Genomic DNA, 15564 nt, shown 5'->3' on the forward strand with positions numbered 1-15564 from the left:
AGTACACATTTATTTTCCATCCGAGCCTTTCTGGATATTTTTCAGGAAATTCATGAAAGAAAGGAAAAAAGAAAAGAGAATGTAAAAGAACAAGTGCTTGGGTCTTAGTTTCTTTCTTTACTTCTTTTTTTAATACATCCTTTTTATTGTTAAGTCATAAAGAGGTATCAAAATTAAAAGCAAAAATTATAGGGTAAGACTTAACGAAACAACTAAGAGCATCGAAGGAAGTGAAAATGGGAGTAGGCGCAGGGCAACATGAATTAATGAACATGGGAAGTCAAGGATGGGGAGAACGGTGAGCATGTGCTGAAGATAGGGGAGAGGATCTGGTGAAAGATTTGATCTTAGACAAGTGCATAGGTAAAGAAATAATGGGATAAGATTTCTAAACCCCACTGTGCCTAAGTGTCATGCTCGCCTTAGGCACTGCCTCTGTCAGCCTCTCCTTCCTCAGCCTCTTTTTCACCATCTTTGATCAACTCCTGCTGGTCACCCCCCAATCTTCATTATCATCATCATCCAGTAGGTCCCCCTCCTTGGCAGAGTCATTTGTACCCGCCTCAGATTCCATCTTCACATGAGTCTCATCTTTCTTCACGGAGCTGCTGCTCTACTCCCTTCTGACTCACCATTCTTCATCTCTACTGCTCGTTTGCTCTGTTCCTTTTCCAGTTTTTCCAGGTTTTCCAGGAGAGAATCCACTTTTTGTTTTATTTGGGTCAACTCCTTCTTAATGGCCTGAAGGTCCTCTCCTTTCAACTTTCCAGACTTGGGAGATCCCCGCTGTCCACTGTTAGAATTGAAGCCACTTTTGCCCTTTTGTGAGGTGTTTCCTGATACATGCTGATGTTTTGAGGGCACTAGAGCCCAAACAATAGGAGGAGGAGGGGTACACATGCTGGGTACTGTACATCCTATCATAATAATCCTGTTCAAAGTCCTAGTTCAAGTCAAAAGAGGAGCTGAGTAGAGGGGATGGAGAAGGCTGTTCTGTCCTGTACATCTCTGCTGCAGATCATTTCACACCTACTTTTCCTTGGTTTGCTTTTGGCTCTACAGCCAGGTTAGTATCTAAAACCTGTCCAGCAATCATTCTGCCATCCTCTCCTGCTACAGCAGCCTGGGCATTTCTCTCATTAACATATGGAACGTAGGCAAAGCCCTTATGAACAGAACAGCCGACAGTTTTACCATACTTCTAAAAGACTGCCTCCACATCAGATTTCTTGACCACAAGAGTGTTGAGATTTCCAATGAACACACGGGAGTTCATGGAGCAAGGATCTGTCTTGTTGGCAAAGTTGCTGGCCATTGTGTTTGATGACACAATTTCTCATAAAGCCAAAAATGTAGCTGAAGATAAAAAAAATCTCACAGGAGTGGGGAGGGAGAAGAAATTCAATTCTGAGTCTCCTACTCCTGGGTTCTACGTGGAGAAGCTGACTGCTACTTAAGGTTGGCAATGCAGCCACAACCACTCAGTCTTCCTCTCTTCACAAAATGGCCAGGTCTTAGTTTCTTAATTCCCCATAAAGAGATTTAATTAGTTGAGGCTTCCTCAAGTGGGTGAGTAACTTGGATTTTGTCTGAGCTAATTACGTATTGACATGTATGTGCCAAGATCTATGGGTGGGCATAATACCAGAGCACTGGAGATTCAAATTAACTATATTTTGTGTTATTTTTCTATTCTCTTTAATAGCTAAAAGTTTAAATCAAATTCATGGATCCTTGAACAAAAAAGTAAATCAGCAAGGAAAATACACTTCAAAAGTGCAAAATAAAAAGGAACATGCTGTTTGCTTTACATCGTTTTATTAATTTGAGTTAGTCAACATTTCCTGAAAACCCACTGGGTACAGGATGTAATAGACATGTAGGAAGATAAGAAAAGATACAGGAAGTATTTTTTTCTGACCAAAAAAAATCCGACTAATTTAGTCTAAGGAAGATACCAACTAAAGACATATGAGAACAGCTGAGAATACAAGCAATGAAAATGACAATTTCCACTAAGGACACTAAGGACATGTTAGTTTCAATCACCTGTGAGTGTGGAAGGGCAGGCTTACTCAGTGTGCCCTCTGACCTTGGGAAGCCTCTATGTTGCCATGCAGCATTCCACTTGGGGATGCTGTGGCATCTCTCTGGCAAAAATCAGGCCAACAGCTGACCTCCCATCTCTTAGTCACTGTAGGAGTATCCAAGCAGGTAGATGTGGTGACTTTGAAGGGTTGGTTCCTTACCAAAAATACCTGATATTTTATTTTATATTTGAGACAGAGTCTCACTTTGTTGCCAGGCTGGAGTGCAGTGGCATGATCACAGCTCATGGTAGCCTTGACCTCCCAGGCTCAAGTTATCCTCCCGCCTCAGCCTCTTGAGTGGCTGGGACTAAAGCGGTGTTCCACCATGCCTGGCTAATTTTTACATTTTTTTTGTAGAGATAAGAGCTCCATGTGTTGCCCAGGGTGGTCTTGAACTCCTGGGCTTAAGCAATCCTCCTGCCTTGGCCTCCCAAAATACTGGGATTACAGGTGTGAGCCAACACACTTGCCTTGATTTTACTTAATCAAAGATGGCCATTTGGGGATTTCTACCACATGATTTGTAACTGTGTAAGCTCAGGATTCTTTATCTCCTTTGAAGTTAGAAGAAGCAGGTGTGGCACATGGCTGTGAAGTCATCACAGGAAGCACTCAGGCCCTGCATTTGGCCAGTTTACCACTTCGCGGATTTCATGCAAAAGCAAAAGCAAGTCTCTGCTCTGGAACCAGCAATTGTCTGGTTTATTGCCTGACTTTCCAAGGGAGTGTACTCTGCTTTCTACAGCCTCCTTGCCTGTGCTTCCTGCTTACCGAAATCGAGAGCACTGTCCAAGAATCTGCTCAAGAACTCTGTGTTTCTGGCCGGGCGTGGTGCCTATAATCCCAGTACTTTGGGAGGTTGAGGTGGGTAGATCACTTGAGCTTACGAGTTCAAGACCATCCTGAGCAACATAGTGAAACGCTGTTTCTAAAAAAAAAAAAAAAAAAAAAATTAGCCAGGTACGGGGGGGGTGTGCCTGTAGTCCCAGCTACTTGGGAGGCTGAGGTGAGAGGTTTCCTTGAGCCCAGGGGGCAAGTTTGCAGCACCACTGCACTCCAGCCTGGGCAACAGAGACAGACAGAGACCTCTGTTTTTTGCATGAGTAACGCTGCTGCATGGCACCAAGCTCCCTTCTGACTTGTGGGGAGTATTGCTAGGCTCCTTGGGAAACTGTCAGGTTTACCCACCGTGCTTGTGAGTGGCATGCCTTCAAAGCCCACTTGGTGGCTCAGAACAGTGCATCCCAGACCACCTGTGGGGAGGGACTATTTTGTCTTCAGTCCATCATGGATCAATATTTTAAAAAATACAACAAAATAAACTACTAAAAAATGAAATAAAAAGTAATGGCATACAAATCACAAACCCAATTCTTTTTACTAGATTCAAGGACAAAAGCTCTGTCCAATTGCCATAAAAGTTGTAATTGCTTATTCTGTTCTGTGCTTATCTCATTGCAGAATTTCTACAGTTTGTAGAATGGAGCAGGAACTGGTCCCTTGACTGCAGTTTACGCACTGGCTTGAAAGATGATGGGCTGTGCCTCAGTTTCAAAATGGCAGCCCATCACCCAGACTGTTGGAGGGTCGAGGAGCAGATCCCTTTTGTTGATTCCATGTTGTCATTTGTTCTGACTCAAGTCAGAGCTATAAAATTTGCAATCAGCATTTGTCCCTAGAAGCCAGTTGCTATTCCTCTTTGCCTCCCAACTGAGGTACAAGTTCCTCCTGCCCACTTCTATGGAACTATTAACATATCCTCTTGTCTCTTTTGCTAAGCTTCAAGGTCTCACTCAATACTGCTCAATACATGTGGGAAGGAGGAATGAAGGAATACTAGTTACATGTGCAGGAACATAAGCAGACACTTTACCCACTAGAGTTATAAGCATTGCTGAGAATATCCCAAAGAATTTTGGTTTCACCATTGTCTTCCTAGGAGAAAGACCTGCTGAGAAAATGAGAGGAAAATATATACTTGTATAAGTCAATTTTCACACTGCTGATAAAGACCTACCTGAGACTGGGTAATTTACAAACAAAAAGAGGTTTAATGAACTCACAGTTTCACGTGGCTGGGAAGGCCTCACCATCATGGCAGAAGATAAGGAGGAGCAAAGGCACATCTTACATGGCAGCAGGTAAGAGGTGTGTGCAGGAGAACTGTGCTTTATAAAACCATCAGATCTCATGAGACTTACCACAATGAGAATAGTATGGGGAAACCTCCCCAATGATTCAATTATCTCCCACTGGGGCCCTCCCACAACATGTGGGAATTATGGGAGCTACAATTCAAGATGAGATTTGGGTGGGGACTCAGCCAAACCATATCAATACTTTTTTCACTAGATCCAGCCCAGTAAAGGCCTATAGGCCACACTCATGATGGAAAGAAACTGTGAGATAAGAAGGATCTGGAGATGCCCTGCCATCGAGGAAAGGTTGCTGACTGGAGTCCTGGGCCTGGCTCTGAGCTTTGTCCTGGAGATCCTGTCTGCCTGTTTACTCTGTCCAATCATACTTTTATCATGGGTGGATAATAATCCCTCCCTTCTTCACCTGTCCAAGTCATGCTTACCCAGGGCTTCTCTATTTACATGCCATTTTCCCAGAGTGGCCTGCCATCCCCTTCATCCTGCTCTCTCATAAGCAATCTGCTTTTTCCTGCAATGGCACTTATAAGTTGTCATAATATTTTTAAACATGGCCACTTGTCTTTCACTCCATACTTTCAGCTTCGTGAGAGCAGGAATTGTGCCTGTCTTGTTCATTTCTATATATTCCATGCCTTGGCATGGTGTCTGGAATAAAGGCATTACCTCACTGTATTGGTGACAGCACTTGCCACCCTCTTTTGTTTTGCCTTTTTCTCCTTCCAATTCTTGCTTGTAACTTTTGTGCTGAGTGAATTGGGTTTGACAGGGTGGGATCAAAGCCACTTTAGTTTCATTGTCTCTCCAAACCCATTCTATCGGCTACATTTTTTCCTTCCTGAGGCTATAATCTCAGGCAGGTCCTATAGGTCCTATATATATATCCTTGCAAGGACAGTCGTAGGCCATAAAACGTCACTTTCAATGGCAGGAACTGACTTATATTAGCAACTAAGGCATGGCCAGTGAAACGATCAAAGCTCCTGGGTTGGGGCACAGGCTGTGGCAGTCTGCGTGGGTCCACCCTGCCGGGCAGTAGGAAGAAAAGATACCCTGTCTAGGGTTCTCTTTTCTCAGGTGCCCTGCTGTGGGCATTCCTGAGCTGTAGCCCTTTGGGAGCATATCTGGCTGTTGGGAATTCATCATCAACCTGTGCGGCAGCTCTGCGTGAAACTCTGAACTCTGTCCTCAAAACTCATGCCTGCAGCAGTCCCTGAAAGGTCCCGGCTCAACTCCCAGTGAGGAGGAAGAAGTTCCTCCCCAACCCAATGAGGGAAGTGCTGGGCATGCCCCAGTACTCCGGCAAACCTCCCCACACTTTTCCCATCCAGGTCTTCTACAGGCCAGAGTTGGTGTTTGTCAGTGCCAGGAAAACACTCACAGTCTCTTGCCATGTGCTCAGAGGAGTCCAGCATCTGCTGTCCACAGGGGACCAAGTCAGACAAAGATCCACCAACCTCCATCCTCTTGATTTTAGGTGCGTGAGAAAAATGCATGAAAGTGAGGCAGAGGGAACCCCTTGGTGACACCTGATTTTTTTTTTTTTTTCCTGAGGGCACCAATGGCTTTCTAAGAAACAGATTTGATGAACTTTTTCTAGGCTTTATACTTTTTCTTCTTTGCAACTTTTGGCACTGCCAACCATTCCTTCCCTGGAGCCCTCTTGCTTAGTTTCTGTGACTTCTACCATTTCTTCACTGTCCTCATCCCCATCTCTTCCCACTGTCCCATCAAGGCCCTCAAAGCCCTGTATTCTACTAACTGCTCCTTATTCAGCATCCCAAGTTGTGGGCTCAGTGTCTTTCACTCCATAATGAATAATTTCTTTCACGCATTGATGGATTCACTCATTTGTTCATCATCTGAAGTCCGGAAGCAAATTTTTTGAATTCAAAACTCAGCTTCGAGGTAATTTCCAAAGGGGAGCCTTCTCTCAGCTCCAAAGTCCAGCTCAGTTTAGCCTCGTCCCAGCAGTCACTAATACTTGGCCACCATGCTGGGCCTCTGTGCATCTTCTTTTCTTTTTGAGACAGAGTATTGCTCTGTTGCCCAGGCTGGAGTGCAGTGGGACGATCTCGGGTCACTACAATCTCTGCTTCCTGGGTTCAAGTGATTCTCCTGCCTCAGCCTCCTGAGTAGCTGGGATTACAGGTGCCCACACCATGCCCAGCTAAGCTTTTGTAGTTTTAGTAGAGACAGGGTTTCGCCATGTTGGCCAGGCTGGTCTTGAACTCCTGACTTCGTGATCCACCTGCCTCAGCCTCCCAAAGTGCTGACCCGGCCTTTGTGCATCTTCTAAGCAGCCTTGTCCTTGTTTTGCCAGCTTGTGTGTTGGGATATAGTGAAGAACAGAGGCTCCTCCACAGACCTGCGCAAAACCTGGCTTTGCCACTTACTAAGTCACCTGCCCTCTGAGATTCAATTTTTATAAAACAGTGTTAAGAATGATCCTCAGCTATTCAAGGGATCCTTGTGGAGTTTATAAATGATGGGTGTAAAGCACATAAAATACCAACTGGGACTTACCCATCGATAAACATTAGCAATTTATACTGAATTTCATGTAATCTAAGAATTTGTCAGTGTCTTAGTCTACTTTGTGAAGCTGTAACAGAATACCACAGGCCGGATAATTTGTAATAGACAGAAATGTGTTGGCTTATGGTTCTGGAGGCTGGAAAGTCCAAAATTGACGGTCCAGCATCTGATGGGGGCCTTCTTACTGTATAACTCCATGGCATAAGGCAGAGAGAGAAAGAGAGAGGGAGGAGAAAGAGAGACAGAGAGATCTTTAACTTGTTATTTATTTATTTATTTGGAGACACCCAGGCTGGAGTGCAGTGGCACAACCATGGCTCACTGAAGCCTCAACTTCCTGGGCTCAAGTGATTCTCCTGCCTTAGCCTTCCGAGTAGCTGGGACCACAAGTGCGTGCCACCATGTCCGACTAATGTTTTTTATCTGTTGTAGAGATGGGGTTTCACCATGTTGCCCAGGCTAGTCTTGAACTCTGGGCCTCAAGCAGTCCTCTCACCTTGGCCTCCCAAAGTGCTGGGATTACAGGCATGAGCCACCATGCCGACCTAACTGGTCCTTTTATCAGAAACCCACTCCCATATTAACATTAATCTATTTATATTGGCAGAGCCTTCATGGCCTAATTACATCTTAAAGGTCTCACCTCTTAATATATTTACAAAGGAAATTAAATTCCAACAGGAGTTTAGGAAAGGACAAACATTTAAACCCTAACAATCAGGTTAAAAAAAATCCTTAGTGCTGTAGACCACGAAGAGAAGTTTGCTATTGAAAGACCCATTTTTATTTTAGAAATGCTGAAGTATGAAGAGAGCACATTTAGAATAAAGAAAATACAGTATCCTGTTGTGATGGTCTGAATGTTTATCCATGACCCCAAGTATATATGTTGAACTCCTGCCCCCGCAAGGTGACAATGTTAGGGTGTGGGACCTTTGGGAGGTGAATAGGTCATGAAGGCTCTGCTCTCATGACTGGGATTAGTGTTTTTATAAAAGAGGTCCCAGAGAGCTGCCTTGTCCCTTCTGCTACATCCTTGCTGCCGAGGGAAGAAGGCACCATTTATAGCCAGGCATAGTGGCATGTACTGGCAGTCCCAGCTTCTCAGGAGACTGAGGTAGGAGGATTGCTTGAGCCCGGGAGGTGGAGGTTGCAGTGAACCTTGATCACACCACTGCATCCCCACCTGGGGGACAGAGTGAAATCCTGCCTCAAAATAAATAAATAAAAAGATCATGGAGGATAAAGACTGGGCTGTGGAAGGTTATTGTGGGGACTCTGAGGTAGGAGAGGTCCTGTTCTATATATGGTACTAGGATGTACAAAAGGCAAGCATCCTTTCCCCATTTCATTCATTTCAGAAGCAAGGTGCTGAATCCCACTGCATGCAGGGGACGATGAAGAGACACTGTGAACCATCCTCTCATAAACAGATATTTGCAGAACTAAAGAGGAGTCAGAGTATTTCTGGGTCGGAGCTCATTAAAACTAAGCTTCTGTGAAATGAGACTCACTAAGTACAAAACATCCCATACAACTGATAACTTCCGTTTTCTTAGGCAATTAAAAATATTAAGAAGAGGCCGGGCGCGGTGGCTCACGCCTATAATCCCAGCACTTTGGGAGGCCGAGGCGGGTGGATCACGAGGTCAAGAGATCGAGACCATCCTGGTCAAAAAGGTGAAACACCGTCTCTACTAAAAATACAAAAATTAGCTGGGCATGGTGGCGCATGCCTGTAATCCCAGTTACTCAGGAGGGTGAGGCAGAATTGCCTGAACCCAGGAGGTGGAGGTTGCAGTGAGTCGAGATTGCGCCATTGCACTCCAGCCTGGGTAATGAGCGAAACTCCATCTCAAAAAAAAAAAAAAAAAAATTAAGAAGAAACTAATTTCCAATATTTTTATTAATCCAATACTTTTAAGGCCAAACTTTCATATAAATGAGCAAAGTCTGGACCCACTTTTAACTTGTTTGCTACTTTGGCGATTCTGTCACAGCAAACCATAGCAGTGTGCAGGTCGCCTCTTTGGAACTGGAAACTCTATGACATGTAAGAATACAATTTTATATGGAAGTGCAGATCCTGCATAAGGATCAGCCAAAGTAACAGACTGAAAAAAAAAATCGCAGGGCAAAAGTATTTCTTCTAGAAAAGAAGTGGGGACATTCAGCCAAAAAAAAAAAAAAAAAAAGGAAAAAGGAACAAATGTCAAGGGCAGCTGGGTTGAGTGAGTACAGCAAATACAATACAGCTGCTCTTACCTCTGGAGACTAAAGTGCTGATGCAGATGGAGAGTGAGTGGAAAATTAAGGTGGTGATTGCAGTAGCCTACTGAGTACTCACTCCACAGCAATATATAATGGAGTATGATTGGCATTGTCTATTAAGAGATGCTGGACTGTAATCAGAATGTTGGTGCTCATCAAAATACAGTACAACAAGGAGAGCAGTGATTACTTAAACCTGCAGTTACATTCTACAAGATGGTTTGCTTTTTAAAGATTTTTATTCTGGCCTGGTGCAGGGACCCAAATCTGTAATCCCAGCACTTTGGGAGGCAGAGGCAGGAGGATCAGCTGAGTCCAGAAGTTTGAGACCAGCCTGGGGAACATAGGGAAATGTACAAATTATTTGTATCTCTACAAATAGTTAAAAAAAATCAGCTGGCTATGGTGGTGTGCACCTGTGGTAACAGCTACTCGGGAGGCTGAGGCACTAGGATCACCTGAGCCTGTGAGGTTGATACTGCAGTGAGCTGTGATCGTGCCTGCACTCCATGGGACACAGGGTGAGACCTGGCCTCAAAACAAACAAACAGAAATTCCTTATTCTGTTTGATCCTTCATAAAAACAAATAAACAAAAATCCACTACCACAGGTCATGCAAAATTAAGTTGCCATAGAATAAGCCTGAGCTTACCATATAAAGGCCAATATTTAGAGATGTTTTATAAATTTCAGTGAAAATCACTGGAGTAGTATCTCTTCAGAGATTTTTTTTTTTTTGCTAATGATTATCGGTCCTCCTCCATCTCATTCCTTTGAACCAGTGTTTCTGCATTGAGACAGAGTTGACTCATCCTATCAACAAAGAAATAACTTCTAGGTTTCAATTAGGGCTTTCTCTTCCCAGAGAATGATTGATGATTCTGCAGTTACTGAGTTTCTCTTTGAAGATGGAGTTGAACCCAGCCTCACATCTTCTCTTTTGAAAGCCCTACATGTATTAGGGTGTAGGTAAGCCACTGACAGTTTCGATATTTGTCCCTTCCAACTCTTATGTTGAAAGGTGATCTCCATTGTTAAAGGTAGGGCCTACTGGGAGGGGTCTGGGTTATGGGGATGGATCCCTTGTGAATGACTTTGTGCTCTCCGCAAAGTAATGAGTTTGTGTGAGACGGGGTTGTTACAGACACTGGAACTTTCCTCCTCCTTCTCTTGTTCCCCTTCTCACCACGTGACACATCTGTTCCCCTTCACCTTCTACCAGGAATAGAAGCTTCCTGTGGCCTTATGAGAAGCTGAGCAGATGGTGGTGCTATGCTTCTTGCAGCCTACGAAACCAAATGTGAGTCAAATAAACCTGTTATCTTTATAAATTACCCAGTCCCAGATGTTCCTTTATAGCAACGTAAAACAAACTGATGCAAGCCCCCAATCATTGTAACATATTCCTGGTAGTCTTCAAGGCCTTAATTATACAGAATTGAATACACTTTTTAAAAACCACGCTTAATTTTTCATTTACTTAGTATATATAGTATAGATATTTTCCCTTCAGACCTAAGTGACAAATAACCTGTCACATTGTGTGTTTGTTCTCATTCCTTTGAAATGGAAAAGGACTACTAAAGGTGGTCCTGAGGTCACTAGTGACTGAAATTCGGTTGATTAAATTGCATTAAAAATTAAATTATAGGCCAGGAACAATGGCTCACACCTGTAATCCCAGCACTTTGGGAGGCTGAGGTGGGCGGATGCTTGAGCGCAGAAGTTTGAGATCAGCCTGGAAATGTGGTGAAATCCCATGTTTATAAAAAATACAAAACTTAGCTGGGAGTGGTGGGTTTTTTTTTTGTTTTGAGATGGAGTCTCATTGTGTCCCCAAGCTGGAGTGCAGTGGCGCGGTCTCGGCTCACTGCAACCTCCACCTCCCAGTTTCAAGTGATTCTCCTGCCTCAGCCTCCTGAGTAGCTGGGACTACAGGTGCGTGCCACCACACTCAGCTAATATTTTGGTATTTTTAGTATAGACGGGGTTTCACCACGTTGGCCAGGATGGTCTCGATCTCTGGACCTCGTGATCCACCTGCCTAGGGCTCCCAAAGTCCTGGGATTACACCTGTACTTCCCAGCTACTTTGGAGGCTGATGTGGAAGGGTTGCTTGAGCCCAGGAGGTGGAGGTTGCAGTGTGCTGTGATGGCACCACTGCATTCCAGCCTGAGTGACAGAACTAGGTCCTGTCTCAAAAAAAATAATAAGGAACTTTACTGTACTTTCTTATATTTGATATAAGAAGAAAAATGGATTAGTTCAGTAGTCAATCAGCAAGGACACAATAGGGTACGGACCTCAGTCTTCAGATTTCACTCTTTCACACATGACCCACACCTACGTATAGATACCCCATGTTCTGTTACATCCAGGCCTTCCAGCCCACTTGGAGGAATGTGAATTCCAGGACGTTCTGTGATGTCAGTTCAAACTTCATGATAAACATTGTGTTGTAATGTTCTCATTTACCTGATGGAGTCTGATTCTTTCCACTAGAAGGTTAGGCAACTCCAAGCAGCTAAAAATTCTCTGGAAGTTATATACATCAGCTACATGGAAATGGCCTCCTAAACCAGAGACATCTGACTTTAAAAACAATCATTCCTTAGAAATCACACCTACAACTTGCTTTTATAATTATCATACCACATAGATGGTTCAGTGCAGACCTGGATGTTTGATTTACGAATGTCTGTGTTGGTTAAGCAAGCCTGCACAGTCAGCCGATGACTCAGTGTTACTTTGCTGGCTGTAATGTTGACTTGGACATTTCATACAACTTTATTGGCCCATCTGCTCCAGCGTGGAGTTGTGGAACCCTGTGCTTGCATTGCATGGCATGAGTGCTCAACTTTGTTGTAAAACTTCAACATAAACCAGAAAAGTAGTAACAGCAGTGACAATTACTGCCATGTTTGTCACAACCTTATGAGCTAACAACTAGGATTTAATAAACATCAGGCATAGGGCTATGCACAGTTCATGTACATACCTTGTGGGGTAGGTGTTATTACCACAGAAAACTGCGGTAAAGACATTTAATCACTTAGAGGTGATCAGTGGAGGAGTCACAATTTGAACTCTGCTCAGCTAGTCTTACCACTGTGTAATAAAAACTTAAACAGAAAAACAGAAATAACTGAAATCAATAAGGCTGTTTATCACTTGAGTTGATTGAAGTTTGGATCTTCAAAATATGAGTGCTTTCTTCAGTAAACTTAATTAAATAAGGTCAAAGTTAAGTTACTGATAGTCACAAAAAGACTGTATCATCTACCTAAGCTTCTTACATTTTTTATTTGCTTGTTTTCAGGATACCCAAAATATTTGATTTCAGCCTTGAACAACTATATTAATAATCTTTTCACTAAAGATAATTAATCTAGATTAATTGAATAAATCAGCTTGAATTAAAAGTTCATCAATGTGCAACATTTAGATACCTAGTACAACTTTTTAATTTTTTTTTTTTTTTTGGACGGAGTCTTGCTCTGTTGCCAGGCTGGAGTGCAGTGGCACAATCTCACCTCACTGCAACCTCTGCCTCCCAGGTTCAAGCGATTCTCCTGCCTCAGCCTCCTCAGTAGCTGGGACTACAGGTACGCACCATCATGTCCAGCTAATTTTTTTGTATTTTTAGTAGAGATGGGGTTTCATCATGTTGGCCAGGATGGTCTTGATCTCTTGCCCTCGTGATCCACCTGCCTCAGCCTCCCAAAGTGCTGGGATTACAGGTGTGAGCCACCCCGCCAGCCTAACAACTTTTTATGATGCAAATCATATTTACATAAACACAGACCTGATTTGTCTTTGTAAATACTGGGTTCTCTGCTATTGGCACAAAATGAAACAGGTGTAGAGGTGTGTTGCCTACTGTAAATGGCTAATAGTTTTTAAAGGTGTTCAGTAACCAGATTAACAAAGCACCATTATTATGAGTTTGTCCTTTTGCCTCTCCTTTTATTCTAGTAGATGGGGCTGTGCAACCAGGGCTTAAAGGACCTAGAAATTACAATTACATTCATTCTCCTCAGGCTCTGAGTTTCTAATCTTAATTCTTCCTCCCAACACTTGCTGATATTTACAATGGAATTTTTAAACCTGTCTTGTGTTGAGGTTTTATACTAAATAATTAACTGAATCACACTCAGCATCTAGGATGATCTTTTGGGGAAAACATCTCCTTCAGCATGATCCCCTAAGATTTTCTCTAGAGTTAGTTTTAGAGCCACTTGTTTAAAGATTCAAACGGTTGATCAGTGTCATTATTCATATTTGTTAATAAAAACTTTTATTGTCCATATGTAGACAAACAGCAGTACCAATTTTAAGTAAAAACATTTGTCAACACCACAGAGGTACAGGAAGTCACTGAACAATTTTGCTAAACACATCTATGCAAAACATTTCTCTTTCCTATTTCCTCATTAACACAAGCTTTGCTTCAGGATTAGTTCTGAACTCAAGGACTTTGCAGATTCCTTAAGTTTAGAAGATTGTCATTAATACCTTTGCTTCAGAATAGTCCAACTGGACCACCCACAATCAATCGTTTTCTAAAAGGCAAGCACCTTGGTAATGACAAAGCAAAAATCATTAGTAGAAATACAAAACGAAAATAGAATTCAAAGCATAGGACTACAGAAAATGATCAAACCATGAAGGAAGACCGTATAAAAAGAAGAAAGAAATGAAGTATTTCCAAAACAACTAACAAAATGTCAGGAGCAAGTATTTACCGACCAGTAAGTACTCTGAATGTAAATTTAAATGCTCCAATAAAAAGATAGAGTGACTGAATATATAAAACAAAAGACAGAAAAATAAAAACAAAAACAAAAAAACAAGACCCAACTATATCCGGCCTACAAGACACTAACTTTTAAGGAAACAAATGGACTGAAAGTGATGGAATGGAAAGAGATATTTCATGCAAAGGAAACCCAGTGAGAGTAGGGAAACTTGTATCAGATAAAATAGACTTTAACTCAAAAACTATAAAAATAGACAAGGACATTATCCAATGATAAAAGGTCAATTCATCAAGAGGATATAACAATTGTAGATATATAAGCACCCAACAGTAGAGCACCTGAACACATAAAACAAATACTAAAGGACCTGAAAGGAAAGTAGATTGCAATATAATAGTAATAGGGGACTTTGTACCCCATTTCACAATGGATAGATCATCCAGATGAAAAGTTAATAAGGATCAAGCCTGTAATCCCAGCACTTTGGGAGGCCGAGGAGGGTGGATCACGAGGTCAAGAGATCAAGACCATCCCGGTCAACATGGTGAAACCCCGTCTCTACTAAAAATACAAAAAAATTAGCTGGGCATGGTGGCGCGTGCCTGTAATCCTGGCTACTTGGGAGGCTGAGGCAGGAGAATTGCCTGAACCCAGGAGGCAGAGGTTGCGGTGAGCCGAGATCACGCCATTGCACTCCAGCCTGGGTAACAAGAGTGAAACTCCGTCTCAAAAAAGAAAAGTTAATAAGGAAACACTGGACTTGGACAACACTTTAGACCAAATAGATCTAACAGATATATGCAGAACATTTCCACATTCTTTTCAAGTACATTCTTCAAGATAGATTGGATTAGGGCACAAATCAAGTGTTTGCAAATTTAAAAAGACTGAAATTATATCAAGTATTTTTTTTTAACCATAATAGTACAAAACTAGAAATCAATGCCAGGAGTAATTTCAGAAAATTAACAAATACATGAAAATTAAATAACATGCTCCAAAACAACCCTTAAGTCAATGAAGAAATTAAAAAATATCTTGATCTTGAGGCAAACAAAAATGGAAACAGTATACAAAAACTTCTGGGATACAGCAAAAGCAGGTCTTAGTTTGTAGCAGTAAATGTCTACATCAAAAAAGAAGATGCCTACACACAGTGACTCACGCCTATAATCCCAGCATTTTGAGATGTTGAGGTGGGAGGATCACTTGGGCCTGGGAGTTTGAGATCAGCCGGGACAACATAGGGAGACCCTATGCCTACAAAATTCTTAAAAACAATTAACTGAGTATGGTGGCACACACCTGTGGTTCCGGCTGCTCTGGAGGTTGAGGTGGGAGATTCACTTGAGCCCAGGAGATAGAGGCTGCATTGAGCCATGATTGCGCCACTGGACTCCAGCCTGTGTGACAGAGCAAGACCTTGTATCCAAACAACAACAAACGCAAACAACCTAACATTACACCTGAAGGAACTACCTAGAACAAGAAAAAACTGAGCCTAAAGTTAGCAGAAGGAATGAAATAATAAAGAGCAGAAGTAAATAAAATAGACACTAAAAACAATACAAAAGATCAGTGAAACAGAGGTGGCTTTTTGAAAACATAAAATTCACAAACCTTTAGCTAGACTAAGAAAAAAGAAAGAATACCCACATAAATAAAATGAGAAATGAAAGAAGAGATGTTACAACTGATATCACAGAAATAAAATATCATAGGAGACTACCATGAACAATTAGATACCA

At 42.3% G+C, this 15564-nt stretch overlaps 1 pseudogene; it reads right to left on the bottom strand.

Annotated features, from left to right (window-relative positions):
- Positions 1-404: 404 nt before the first annotated feature.
- LOC100413029 (heterogeneous nuclear ribonucleoproteins C1/C2 pseudogene) lies at positions 405-1405 on the bottom strand (annotated as a pseudogene).
- Between the last annotated feature and the right edge of the window lie 14159 nt (positions 1406-15564).

This window comes from Callithrix jacchus, chromosome 16 (assembly GCF_049354715.1).
Source record: "Callithrix jacchus isolate 240 chromosome 16, calJac240_pri, whole genome shotgun sequence".
NCBI lineage: Eukaryota > Metazoa > Chordata > Mammalia > Primates > Cebidae > Callithrix > Callithrix jacchus.